The 14,416-nt window shown below is 47.9% G+C and overlaps 1 protein-coding gene across 12 annotated transcripts in view; it reads right to left on the reverse strand.

Annotated features, from left to right (window-relative positions):
- PTPRT (protein tyrosine phosphatase receptor type T) overlaps window positions 1–14,416 on the reverse strand; it is a 1,067,282-nt gene that overhangs the window by 946,995 nt on the left and 105,871 nt on the right. The gene's annotated exons all lie outside the window — the stretch shown is intronic.

Genomic DNA, 14,416 nt, shown 5'->3' on the forward strand with positions numbered 1-14,416 from the left:
TGCCTGAGATGGCACCCCCATGGCAGCAAGACCTTGCAGGGCAGCAGAAGCCTGGCCCTCGGAGCCAGAGCACAAGAAGGCTGCGGCAGAATCCGGGGCCCCCAGCCCAGCCTCTGGGCCTGGCAGGAGATCGCCAAGCAAACCCACCCAGGGAGCCCAGCACAAGGTGCGTCCACAGGCAGACAGGGGCTAGGAGAGGGCAGAACCGACAGAAGGCAGGCGACCAGAGGAGACCACATGCCGACTTAGGGAGTGGGTGGTCCCTGCCGGTGGTCCCTGCAGGTGGGAGGCACAGCACCTGCCAGTGAGACTGGCCTGGGAAGCCAGAGGAAGACATGCACGACGCCATGAAGAGGGGCTATGCAGCCCCTGATCCTCTCCAGTGCGCTGCTTCTCCTACCACCCGCCCATTACCAGCTCCCCGGGAGCCGACACGAAATCCAACAGCCCCCTCTTTCTAACAGTCGTCGGCACCAGGATCAGAGCCTGGAACCGAGTCCCGCCTGGGTACCTGCTGGCCGCCGCGTGACCCGCCCCCACCAAAGGGGCCTGAGTGGGGCCCTCGGCCCTGCGGGGCTCAGGTGCTGACAGCGTGGACCCCACAGAGCCGCGGGGACGGTGAAATGCAGCACAGTGCGTCAAAAGGCTCCACACGACGTCCTCGACAGTTGCTCCAAGTGGCGGGGAGCCTTTTCAACAGGACGCGCCTCCCACCGCTTTGGAGCCAGTGTAGACGACTCAATAAAATGTTACAGAACAAATTAGAAAAACTCATAGAGAAGTCACTTAACTTGTTAAATCAAGGAAATGAACAACAGTGGTGGAGAGGCCTTCGGCTTTTAACTACCCGAAATCAAATTGTTATTCCGCTCTCCTATCTCAGCACTCGGTGCTAAGGTTATTTGGCGTGTCTGGTGTGTGACTACTTAAGGAGGGGTAACAGCCTCTAATTAAGCTTGAAAACGTCAACCTGAGACAGGCAGGCAGTGAGCAACATCTCTTCATGAAAACATTTCTGGGGCAGGCTTAGGCCAAAGAGCTGTCAGTCAATAAACCGTTCTGTCTCAGAGCTTTTACACTCAGAATTTTGAGAGCCAGGAGGGAGGATCCTCGAGCATAATTTCTTTTTACAGACAAGGCTACCCACGTCCCAAAGGGCCAGGGGACTTGGCCCCTATCTCCTGAGTTAATACCGCTCCTTCCACCATGTCTCTTGTCCCTAAATTCCCTCCTCCTTTCCTCGGGGCTGGGTACCCCGGACTCCACCCAGGCACGGAAAGGTCAGGCACGGTTTATGAAGAACCTACTTTGGGCTAGGCCCCTGGGACAAACAAGAGAGAAGAAAAACAGGACGTTGCCCTCTTGAGCTCACAATCGCGTGAGGGAAGAGTAAGAAAACAGATAATGACAAACAGCAAGCAGAAACGACACAGACAGACAGACAGACTACAAGAAGGCAGCAGGCAGGAGAGGGGAATTTAGATTCTGCAGCTAAGAGAGGTCTTCTGAGCCAAAGCCCAGGAGCTCAGGAGCACCACACTGTGTGGAGATGAGGGAGGGTTATTCCAAAGAGAAGGAAGGCCAAGTGCAAAGCCCAGAAATGGGAAGAACTGGGCAAAGAGGTTGGTAAGGGCCAAGTCATGCAGAGCCTCCCGGGTCATGCTAATGAGTATGGATTTTATTCCAGGTGCAAATGGAAACCAGGTGCAAGGCAGAGCCGTCAGGGTGACGGGTTGTTTCATGATTTAAGATAATCATGCAGTTGGAAACAGGGAAGGCTGGAGGAGCCAAGGGTGCAGACAGAAGCACCTGGGGTCCCACAGGAGTTGGCCTGCCTCATCCTACCAGAACACCTAAGGGGTAGGGGGGAGGTCATCTCAGTGGCTTTTCCATCTCCCATGGAGATGGCTCAAGCACCTTCAGAAGCCATTCTCCAGTGGTTTTGCCTCATCCCACAGGAACCCCCTCAGGTCCAAAGAACCATTCATCACAACCCCAGCATGCCCGGTGGTTCCGATCCCAGCCCTAGACACAGCTCAGGTCTCAATAAACACTTGTTACACCGAGATGAACTCCGAAGACAATCCCTGAGGAGATACAAGTTCTGCTATTGACGGAAGCTCACAGTGAGACAAGGATAATGGGCTCAAATCTCAGCAAAGTCAGAGAATTGAGAAATTTCTGAGCTCAAAACAATTTCCCTTCTGCCTTCAATATTTTTGCATAGTAAGGGATCATTTATAGGGTGGCCAGGAATAATTCTTGGGCAATTATTCAGCACGTCTTAGACCTGTTTTGCTGCTTCTCATGGAAGTTAAAGACCAGTCACTTAACAGTTTCTTTTCAATAGGGGCCCCTCCCCCACGCCCCTCATGTCTCCGCCTCATAATCTAACTGTGGTCCTTGATTCTCCCTCCGCCCTCCTCCCCCACTCTGGATGCTTCTAGGGCTTCATCTTTGCTGGGATCCCACGACTGCGCTTCAGCTCAGCAATTCCCAACTTTTTTATTTGACATCCCAGTGTGTCTTCAGGCATCTCCAGGGGAGTTGTGAAATTCATTTTCATTCACTTTAATTTAAAAAAGAAATATAGGCCATTTAGTTATTTTAAGAGGGGGGAAATGGGATGTCACTCAATCAGCAGGGAGGTGAATCCTGACTCTAACTATTAGCTTACTGGGCAAAATGGCTCTCTTCCAAGCATTCTTGGGTCGCTTAAGTAAGTACAGTGTTCTGCTAACGTCTGAGAAACTGTTCGCTCTTGGGGGAAAGAAAAAGTTCAGAGAGAAAAGAGACAGGAGAAAATTAACGTTCTTTTATTAACTCCATTTCAGAATGTCAGAATTCCACAAAATGATGCGTATCATTCAAGCACTTAGTCCTTCTATTTAATAAGAGCTTACCGAGAATCTAGGATTTTCCAGAACCAAGTAACAATAATAGCATCGAACATTTATTCAGCTCCTGTGTTCTGTGCATGTATAGTCCTCCAAAAACTACCTCAATCCCCACAGAAACTCTGTCAAAGAGCCGCTATTCTGTCCCCGTGCAGAAATGCTGGGGATGCTCGCACTACCCCAAGTCCCTCCCGACACAAGCGGACCTGGAACACGCAGCTCTCTCATCACTGCCATGACACGCTGCTCCCTTGGCCCAGGGCTACCGAGGTGGACGAGGGGTGTTCCCTTCTGCAAGGACTCCCCATGTGTGGTGGGCAAAACAGACCAGTAATCAACTGGGGGGGACTGGGTGTGAAAACAGGAGAGAGAATCTAGGGATAGAGAGGAGGGTCCTGGGCTCAGCCATGCAGCAGAGCATGCAGGAAGCCCTCCAGAAAGAAGTCAAGAGCTCCCTGGAGGTGGCTGGGGAGATGGGGTGAGGTCAGAAGAGAAGGGGGTTCCAGACAGAGGGAGGAGAGTGGGGAAGGGCGGCCTGAGGAAATGGGCAGACTCGGGGGGGGAAAAGAGCATGCAGAAGAGGCAAGGCCAGCAGCGGTGGGGAGGGGGGATAGACATCCCGGAGCCCCAGCTGGAGGCGGGCAGGGGCCAGCTGGTCACGAGGCCCTCTGCAGGCAGGCTAAGGATGGGTCATGGAGAGCCAGGACAGGCTATCCCAGGACGAGGGTGGTATAGCCAGTCAGAGAGAGCCAGCCCCGTGATGGCAGCATGCCCACCACATGGGGCTGGGAGGCAGTCTGTTGGCTGTCTGGCAGGCCTGCGCCGGTGAAGGCTCCAACCCCAGGCAGTGGCCATGGGGAGGAAAAAGCAGACACTGAAGAGATGCTCAAGAGGTAGAATGACAGGGGGTGGTGATGCCCACAAAGGCGTCTAGGAATATTAGACATCATCTTCCCAAATTCTCCCAGGGAAAAAACGTTTCTACTTTCATTTTTCTGGTGACAGTAAATTCCTAATACATTCTGCCATCTGCTCTACAACAGAGAGGCAAATATGATCAACAAAGTGACAGAGCTGGTGACAAGCCGAGAAGCCCGGTCGCATCCTCGGTCCCACGGAGGGAGGAAGGGTGCTGACCAACGCAGTCTCCTAGCAGGTGACCTTCGCTAAGGCACCCGCCCGGCAACCACCCTCCTGTCCCAGGTAACACATCTGCCCCACGACACCTGCATCCGAGTCCAGACAGCAGCAGGAGTGTCAGAGGCAGCCATCAACACGGACATGGGAGAGCTCACCAAGAGAATGAAACGAGGATCGAAAGTTCAGCGGCCAGCTCTGCCTCAGAGGCTGTCACCCCGTGCTCGTCCCCATCTCCCCCTCAAGCCCCGGAACATGGGAAAAGACAACCGGTCACCCCTCTGCGCCCACCCTCCTAGATCTAGAACCCCACAGTCACGGAGCAGGTTGTGGGGTCAACATGCAAATTTTTGAGTCTCAACTTCCTGCCAGGGGGTGCATTGAGGAAAGATTCATAGTCTTTGGAAAAGGAAGAGTTTGTTGATTCATCTAATTTATGATTCGTGAATCCATGAAAGGCCTGGTAAAAATTAGACAAGTACATGCGTACACATACCTGCTTCAAAACAAACACACAAATCCATCTCTCCACGTCAAGGTCTTAAAAAAAAAAAAAAAGTGTATTTCCCAAGAGGCATTAGGTAGGTAACAATAGCATAAAGAGTACTATAACGTTTGTAGCCTGATTATGATCTTGGACTCAAACATCTCAGCCACAGGGAAGCCTATGGCTTTGGAGAACCTGCTCCTTGTGGGGAAGTGAATTCCTGCCAGAGCCAGCAGGACCACAGGCCATCATGGCCGGAATGACTTGATGTTTAAACCCTGAATCGTACCGCTGACATGAGGCTTTTGAGTCTCACGTTCCATGGATTCCTGCCCAAGTGTTTCCTGGGAAAATCTGACAAGGAAGCTTTGCTCTCCTGGGTGCAAAGGACGCCTTCCTTCAGGTCTAGATAGGCTTTGGGTGGCCGCAGGCTCTGGCTGCTGTTAACTCCCACGGCTAACAGCTCAAGGAGGCAGGAGCTGTAAGACTTGGCTCTAAGGACCTACTTTGGCACCATGTGATTTCTATGAACCTGCACCCATTGGGGCGTCTCCCTGTGCCAACAGCTATGGGTAACAGGAATCCCTAATATTTACAGAGTTTCTGCTACACCACTGGCTTTACAATGAGCATCTTATATGGGTTATTTCAGCCAATCCTCCTAATCTTTTATGATTCCCACACTACAGGTGAGGAGGGGGAGTCTCTAAGTGGGACAGCTGGCCAGACTGGTTAAAACCATTCAGTTGCAGCCCCATTACCAACCAGATGGAAGCAACCGCTAACATCACCCGCCACCACCACGACGGACACCCAGGGATCCAGGACTACCTACTGTGCACTCTTTCACGCTGGTGCTCCTGCCTAGAATGCCTGCCTTGCTTTCTTACCTAGAAGTATCACTCCAACGTCCAGACTATTTGAGCTCTTCTGCTCCTCCTCCAACACTGAACTGTCCCACACCTTCATGACCTTCATGTCCCCATGGCATAAGAAGACCAACCATCCCCCATTCACTGCTGGGAAAACCTCTGAACGACAGGAGCTGTACCTTCCGTTCCCAGGAGCGGCACCCAGCCTGCAATGAAAATGCGTGCATGAAGAGAACAAGAAAAGGACAGAGGGAATGGGAGAACATGAATGCACATCTTCCAAGAACCTAGATACCTATTTTACGAGTCAACAAACTACTACGGTCTCTAATCCTGGAAGCTTCTGCCACCTCCAGGTTTTTCCCCACATTCCCCCAGTCTGAGTAGGAATAACAGACCAGAGTGAAAACAGTGGCTACAGGAAACCCTCCACAACCCCCAGCTCAAGTCTCAACGGGTTTATAACGAGAAGCTCTCCCTTCCTAGAATCATGGAGAAGGATTCATAGAAGAGGCAAACCTGGAGGTGTTTCAAGGGTTTTAGGACCTTGATCTTAAACCCTTGGTCCCAGATGTGTACCTCCCAAATCTGTGAGCGTTAAGCATTTTGCCATCATTTGTATTTTCTGGGTTGGTGAGACCCACGGATGTGTCTTGTTTCTGTCTCCTGTTCAGAGAAACCCATGTGGACTCCAATCTCTGACAGCCCCTCTCTTCAAATAAACACCCTAAAGATAGAAGTCATAAATATCCCATCTGCCTCTCGGGGTCAACAGGATGGTTTACAAGTAATTCTAAAGACCCAGCTAGCTCGAGCTCTCTCTGATACTCTGTAGGGAACAAAACAACATGAAATAATAACAATATGCATGAGCCCAATCAAAGACTTCCCTTTCAAAGATAAAAATGCAAAGGTGTAGTTCATGATGATTGAAAGCAAAAAATAATAAGTAGAGACATTCGAGATTGGTTTTGATCACTCCTAACTGATTTCTAAAATCTCCCCATCACCCGGCCATTATAATTTCCTACTAATTACTACAAGCAATTTTATTAATATATTTTTCAGCCTCATTAAATATTACCTTGGGCCTAACATTAAAAATGATGAGGCTCAGTAATCTTAATGAGCATCCAAGTTTCATCGACCCCCGAAAACCCAGACAACAGAGAACTAAATGTGTTGCCGGGTGACTCTGTTCCCTGGGCCTGTAGAAAAGCAACCTTAGAGACATGAAGGATACAAAATGTAAAGCCTAGAACGAAACCAGACTTGGAAACACACAGGTTTGCCAGGGCCTCCTTCAGTTCCTGTCCAGTTATGGGGAAAGGCATTACCGAGGTGGCATTTTTGGTCTTCTCTCTTCCTTCTCAGTCACCCAGATACGAACAGTATCAATCGGCTCGTTTTCACTAACATTCGTGTCTCCTGTGACCCCCACGGGCAGCATTACGGAGGATCGTGGGCTGTGTGGAGACAGGCCAACTGGAAATGCTGCACGTTTATTATTGCTCCAGCCAACAGAAATCTGTGGCTTTCTCTGAAACGGGAGCAGAAGAACAGAGGATGGGCAGTCAAGAACCGAAGAAGATACATTCTATTTTTCTTTCCTTCCTGCCCTGACCAAAATTGTCTGTATCTCTCAAGCAGCAAGCTGGACAGAAACAGTGAGACTAGCTTCCCAGTCCTCCAAGTAAATTATTTATCAGAAGCTGAATTTACTGTTCTCATGACTAAGCTATCAAAAAAATATTCCTATTTCCAACAGTTGTGCTGTATGGTTCCAGGATTTCTTATGTTTCTCTCAGCTACTAGGTTAAAGATGAGTGGTTAGTAGTCAGTGTGTAGTTGGCTTAACAGACTAGCCCAGAGTTACAGAACCTACCTTCAACTAAGATCTCGGATTTTTCGATGCATCCGAGAACAATACATTGAGCACAACTTGAAACCATTAAATGTTAGACAGGAACCTTTGGTGTTACCTAATTTACTCACTCTTTGCACGGAAGAAAACGATGCAGAACGGAGAAATGACCTGCCTTAATCACACAAGCATCATCAGATCTAGACATTGAACTCTTGGATCCCCACCCATTACGCTACCGTTGATACTATTAACCTGAGATGGAGTCTAATTGGGAACGGAGGCAGAGATAGCCGTCCAACAGAGAAGGATGGCTTCCCTCTTCAATGGTATAGTACTGCCTCTGGGATGGGGCGACCACCAGGAATTACATCTTTCCATCCTTCCAACCACTGGCACTCCAGTGCCCTGAAGCAGAGTCCAGCTCCAAGAATGTATTCTAGCCAAGAAAATGGGAATTGAAATGACATACACTGCTCCTTCCAGACATGACTCCCACTATCCTGCCATGTGGTGCTCCGCGTACTTCACAAGGTTATTGTGAAGATTCAACGAGTACTCACTCCAAATGTGGCCAGCACAATGCCCACCATGCGTTTAACCCTTAACAAGGACTTCCATGTTCTCCCCAGAAGCTAGACACAACATAGTACACAATGTCTGATTCCATTCATATGATGCTCCAAAAGAGACAAAATATAGCTGAGAGAAAGCAGATTACTGGTTGCCTGTGAGGAGGACTAGGTGAAAAAGAGCACAGGGAATGTGCTCTGGGGCAGTGGAAATATTTGTATCTTGGTAAAGTTGTGGGTTTTGTTTTTCAAAACTCATGGTATGTAAATTATATGTCAAAAATTTTTAATTATGAAGCAAGATCTAAATATCTAGATCCTAGATAGCTAGGTAACTTAGTAGTTAGATGGCTAGGAAAGAGGGGCAGGAGAGAGAGAGAGAAGGCAGTCCTTGGAAGCACGTGATGCAGCATGTGGTTCTTGCCAAGGGCTCCGTGTACGCTTCTGGAATGCACGTATCAAAATGAATATCCCTACTGTTTCTCTTTCAGAAACAACCCATTCTACCTTGAGATGGCACCAACAGTTCTGAACGTGCCTCCTCTGTCCCTAAATCCCAGTCCCTAAAATTCCCTTTCAAGGGACCAGGTGGATGACATCTCACACCCTCATGACAGAGGTCAGAGGTCTTAACCATCAAACTTGTTCTGCGTCCAGATGAGCTATCTCTGAAACCTTCAAGGTAACTCGTCACACTCAACTCCTCCTCAAAAATCTTCTCATGGGCCCAGATGAGCCACCAGATGTCATCTACTGAGGACGTGTTTGGATACTCCATTCAACAAACAGGCTCCAGGCAACCCTGCTCCTAGGAAGTGGTGGCCGCCATTTTGAGCCTTCAGTCTGGAATGCTTTAACTGCTCCCATCTACTGAGCACTTCCAGTGTGCCCCGCACCGTTACAGAGCATGTGTATTTCCATTCCTCTAGTCCTCACAATAAACGCATGAAGTCTGTCATTGGCACCATTTCACGAATGAGCTTGCAGAACTAAGGTACCCTTCACCCCAATCTTTTCAGACCCACGAAATCCCATCTGCAAATTTGATCTCAGCATCTAGTGTCCCACCCTTCACCGTAAAGGAACTGGCAGGACTCGGGACTGGCAGGACTCGGGAAGAACAAGTCTTGCCCAATGTATACAGAATAAGAGCTCAGTTTAAAGCTTGACAGTGCAACCCTGCAGGAACAAACAAATGATACACAGAACAACCAAGGTAAAGCTTAGAAAACATGACGTTGAACAAAAGGATGTAAACAGAAAAGAGCAAGTAGTATAGGAGTGTGTCTCTGTGAAGCTCTGGAAGAGACCAATCTAATCTACAGTGACCCTAATCAGGTCATTGCTTGCCTGGGGCTGTGGGTGAGACGCAGGATTGCAAAGGGGCAGGAGGGAAATTTCTAGGTGATGAAAATGTTCTACACCTTGGCCCCCGGGGGTGGTCACATGGGTGCACACGTCCACCAAAATTCAAACTATGCACATACAAAGTGTGCATTTTACTGGATGTGACTAAAGCTGGTGTTTTTATGCAAAAACAAAGAAAAAAGCCCTCAGAAGCAACAGCCCTTGCTTTGTCTCTTCCCGGCTGGTGACCGGGGGCTTGAGCTTTGGTTTCAGGCTGTTGTCAGGGCTGGAGATAATACATGCCAAACACCTGGGGAAAGAGTAGGCCTTCAATGAACAGCAGCTTCTATTATTACTGTTAATTAATAATAATGAGAAATAATAATCTGAATAACACCTTCAATTCTCTACCTCACTTGGCTGGGCAGATCTCAAACTGCTAAATGCTCCTTGCTATTAGCTCTCACTGGAAACCAACACACACTCTTGTGTGGCGTGCAATCATTTTAATGTTATGCTAGAAGAGATAATCAAGGATGAATACCAAATGTATGTAGATTAAAGAATTCATGTTTTTATATGAATATGGGCCATGGAATCTTGGACTAATTCAAACCCGAGCAATGCTGACTGTTACCATTTTCTTTCCAAAAAGAAAAAAAAAAAAATCAGATTTTCAGTCTAAGTAACTCCATGGGGAGCTTTCTGTTACATTGTTATCCAGAGTATAATTTCTCTAATAAGGTCATTATGGGGTGAAAAAGAATTTCGGACTCTGTAATCCCTTTATATTAGTTTTCTCCTAAGAGTATCTTTCTCTAGAGAGAAGACGACATGGGTCATCATGGCAAATTTTCCATCTATAGCAATCTGGTTTTGAGAGTTTTTAGAACTATAATCTGTGAGCTCATCTCTCTTTTTTGGTCACCTCCTTCCACATTCAGAAAACTGCAGCAAACTGTTCAGTTCTATTTAGGCTTACACATCATTTCTCTGGAGCTGGAGCAAGGGTGACTGAGAAAGTTTCCAGGTTCCTCGTATAACTGAGACTCGGGTGGGAGGTTGCCGGAAGACTGAGCAGTAATGGGGATTCCAGGTGGAACACATGAAAAGGAGCCACACAGTGCCGGGCTCAAAGCTGCAGAGGTGCTAGTCAACCCCTCTTTCAGTAAATGTCTCTAACCGCCCTCACTGGGGAGCATCCCTGTCCCATTTTTAGCCCGCCAAAGAGCCAACATCTACTGGTTTCCTCCCAGTGTGCTCCTAGTCTTAGGACAGATTAACCCAGTGTCAGGAACGGTCTCCCTTCTGGAAGAAAATGCTTCAGAGCTATTATTCCATATTGACAAGCTGGGGAATCCAGGGTCTTCTAAAGACCTATGGAAGGCTCCAGAAAAATAATACAGAGGCAGGGCTAATGAAACAGGACTCTCGAACCCCAGAGGAAGCTTTGCAAGTTCCCAGGTGTTATACTCCACCCCCCAGCCCAACTCAGGTCCTCACAGTCCAGACGTTTCTGGGAATAAAGACTCACTAGCGCACTATCCCACTTGGACTTTTCAGGAAATAAAATTTGCTAATGGCAGTCTGGTTTCATGATTTGCCTTTCCTGGTATCTTATCATGAATAACAGCATTTTAAGAGGCCCAAACAAATTTCTTAAAAATGACTTCCCTTCTAGGGCAGAGATTGCTATCTGTTCATCCCACATCATTTCCTCCTTTTCCTGGACACACAATGAGACCACACTTCCCAGGACCCCTTACAGTTGGACAGTGAGGCACAGCTATGTACCTGAATGACTGTGGAACACATCTCCTCTGTCACCCACACAGGGCGTGGTGAGGGAAACAAACTCTTATTGTATTCAGACTCTGAGATGTTGAGTCCATTTGGTACAAGAGTTCACCTGTCCTAACAGACCTTCCTTCTATATAGTTACCCCCTCAAAACCTCCATTAAATGATTCCAGCTAGAAAAGCAACCAAGGGATGCCAACATCTAGCTTATGCAGGATAAATACTTCTTGATCAAAACCCACCGTATGTCAGCCTGAGAGCTCCTGCTTTAAGCTGTGAACTGTTGACAGGCGTCCTCATCCCTTCCTTCCCACAACCATCAAGTTCAAGTACATCTTCCAGAAGTTAAGAGCTGACAGGAACAGGCTAGTGTCAAACAGGAAGCCCACACGTCTCTAGCTGCTGCTGGTAACACTTCAATTACCCACCACCTGCTTATCATGAGGTTCTCAATACAGCTTTTTCCACTGTCTCCCAAAGAAAAGGTTAATGGGAAGTGTCAAGGTCCAATAGGCAGGAAAATCCCAGAGCTCAGTTGAGAAAATAGAAGAGGTTATTTCTAGACTCAGTCATGGTTCTGAAAGCTAGCATATATTGTCCTGGCCCCTCCAGTGCCCAAATTTGCCCTTTCCTCTCATGCTGACATGGCTTGTACCCACTGTTGAAGAAGATCTTTCTGCCCATGGCCAAAACTTTTTCTCCTCTATACCATGCTTCTAAAGAGCTACACTCTAGACTGGAAGCATCTCCAAAGGGAGAAACCATGCCTTTCCCTTCTGCATCACACAGAGTAGATACATGAGGCAGCATAGGCTAGCTGGTATACCAAATAATTTCAACACTCTGATGGCTTGAAACCATGAACATTGTCTATGCATTCATGCAACAGTCCAACGTGGATTTATGGATCCAGGTTCCTACAGTTCCACCAAACCCCACAGCCCCAGAGTCTTCTACAGTTAAGAGAAGGGAATAAAAACACGTGTGATAGCGACTTACAGGCCACACCTTAAAGTGGTAAATACACACACATCACCATAGTCACCCACATTCCACTGACCAGAAATCAGTATATACCTGTATCCGACAAGGTGGTCTAGGAATGTATCCTCACTATGGCTCAGAAGGAAAAGAGAAATGGATTTTGGTGATCACACAGCGGTGTATGTCCCCTAGTGGGGACAGAGAATGTCTCCCAGAAGCATGCTGCTCAGCTTTCAAGGACTGGATTCGAAGATCTGTTGGCCGAAAAATGAAACCTCCTAGAACTATGCAGAAGAGAAATGTTAACCTTTGCACAATAAACCAGGATAATGTATACCAGCCTAAGGCCAAGGTCAGGTGGGAACTCAAGCAAGTTGGGAGCAAAGTACCTGAAATGGAAGATTTGTGTGTGCAAGGGATGGCCCAGGAAGGTCCTAAGGGAGGAAAAAGCTTGTGTTGCCTCCTAGATTCATGCTGAGACAAGCAGACTCATACTTCCACGGGTGGCCAAAGGGCTCGAGTAGGAGACCTCTCACTTCACAGATGGGGCAGCAGAGCTGTCCAGAGAGGGACGACAATTTGCAAGCTGCACACGCAGCCAGCAGGAAAGCCAGGACTAGAGCCCTGTTCCCTGATTCTGTCGCTCCCAGTCCACCACGTCACGTGGGTCTCCCTCTATCTGCCCAAGTGTGGGCCTTAAAGAAAACAGCTACGAGTCAGAGTATTCTCTCAGACAAAAGATTTCTGGAAAGCGTGTTTCCCATTCTGGCATTTTGTTCTTCTCAAATCTCTCCTTCCAAACTTACATAAATGTGCAAATGGCAGGTGCGTGTGTGAGGCACAAGGACGAAGGCATTCACATACCCACCACAGTCTGTGTCACAGATGGCTTCCTGCTCATGCAAGAAGGACTCAGCTCCGTTTTCATCCATAAATGTTTCTTTATTTGTCCCCACAGGCCTTCCTGTCACCTGCAGGAGCACCTCTCTGCAAGCTCGGTGAATTACAAGTCTTTCAGAGGAGATGTTCCAGACAATAAACTTCTTTCCTTCCGTCTTTTAAAACGAGATTAACCCAAGAGCACTGCAGAGGCTCCACGAAAGTCTTCCAATGATAAGTGTTCCCCCAACAATGGTGTGGGAATATCTCCACACTGTTGCCTAAATCTGAGAGTTTGGAAGCCCAAGATTTGCCTGAAGAAGGATGGCAGACAGGCACAATGCATAAGAATTTATCAACCTTGCATTCGAGCGCATAGGGGCTGTGAGATCAGAGTTTGCCCCCCAGGGTTATTTTTGGCTTCTCTCCTTCCTACTCCAACCAAATCATACTTCCCACTTTCTTCTTCACCCACACAGCCCCAATTTCCACCACCCGTTCTTTTCACCCTGCCTGTGGTCACCTCTACCCCATGTCATCTGTGGGACATGGCAAAGTGCAGGGGCAGGTCAGGGAGAGAGGCACCATCGGGAAGGATACTGAATTCTAGGGAGAAGAGCTTCGTTTGGTTCTACAGCAGAGGTCAGAAAACTGCGACCCATGGGCCAAATCTGGCCCATCATATCTTTTTATAAAGTTTTATTGGAACACAGCCAACCCCATTTGTTTCCACAGTTCCTATGGCTACACTTGTGCTACAGTGACATGGTTCAGAGTTGCGACAGACACGCTGTGGTCTGGAAAACCTAAAATATTTACTAATCTGGTCCTCTAGAGAAATATTTTTTTAAGCCATAAAATTGAGCTGTCCAGCAGTAATCAGTCTCTGCTCAAAGACTCGTACGCACGTGTTCTTAGTAGTACTAGTTACAACGGCCAAAACGTGGAGCCAGCCCAAATGTCCATCCAAGGATGCACGGATACACAAACTGTGGCGTATACATACAAAGGAGTTTTACTCCGCCACAGAAGGAAATAGAGGACTGGTGGATACATGCTACAACACGGGGGAACTTCAAACACATTGTGCTAAATCAAAGCAGCCAGACACAGTTCCATTTGTATGACATATCCAGAAGACGCAAACTCTCGGAGACAAGAGAGAATGGTGGTTGCCAGGGGCTGGGGGAAAGGAAGAGTGGGGGAGAACATGCTTCATGGGAACAGCGTTTCCTTCCAGGGTGCTGAAAAGGTTCTGGAACTAGACAGAGGTGGTGGCTGTAGAGCACTGTGACTGTACTAAATACTGGATGGCTCCCTTTAATATGGTTATTACAGGTTGTGTGAATTTCACCTCAATTTTTTTTTTAAAGATTTTATTTATTTGACAGAGAGAGAGATCATAAGTAGGCGGAGAGGGCAGGCAAAGAGAGGAGGAAGTAGGCTCCCCACTGAGCAGAGAGCCCGATGCGGGGCTCGATCCCAGGACCCTGAGATCATGACCTGAGCCGAAGGCAGAGGCTTTAACCTACTGAGCCACTCAGGCGCCCCTCAACAAATTTTTTTTACAACTCAAAA

This window comes from Lutra lutra, chromosome 9 (genome assembly GCF_902655055.1).
Source record: "Lutra lutra chromosome 9, mLutLut1.2, whole genome shotgun sequence".
Taxonomy (NCBI): domain Eukaryota; kingdom Metazoa; phylum Chordata; class Mammalia; order Carnivora; family Mustelidae; genus Lutra; species Lutra lutra.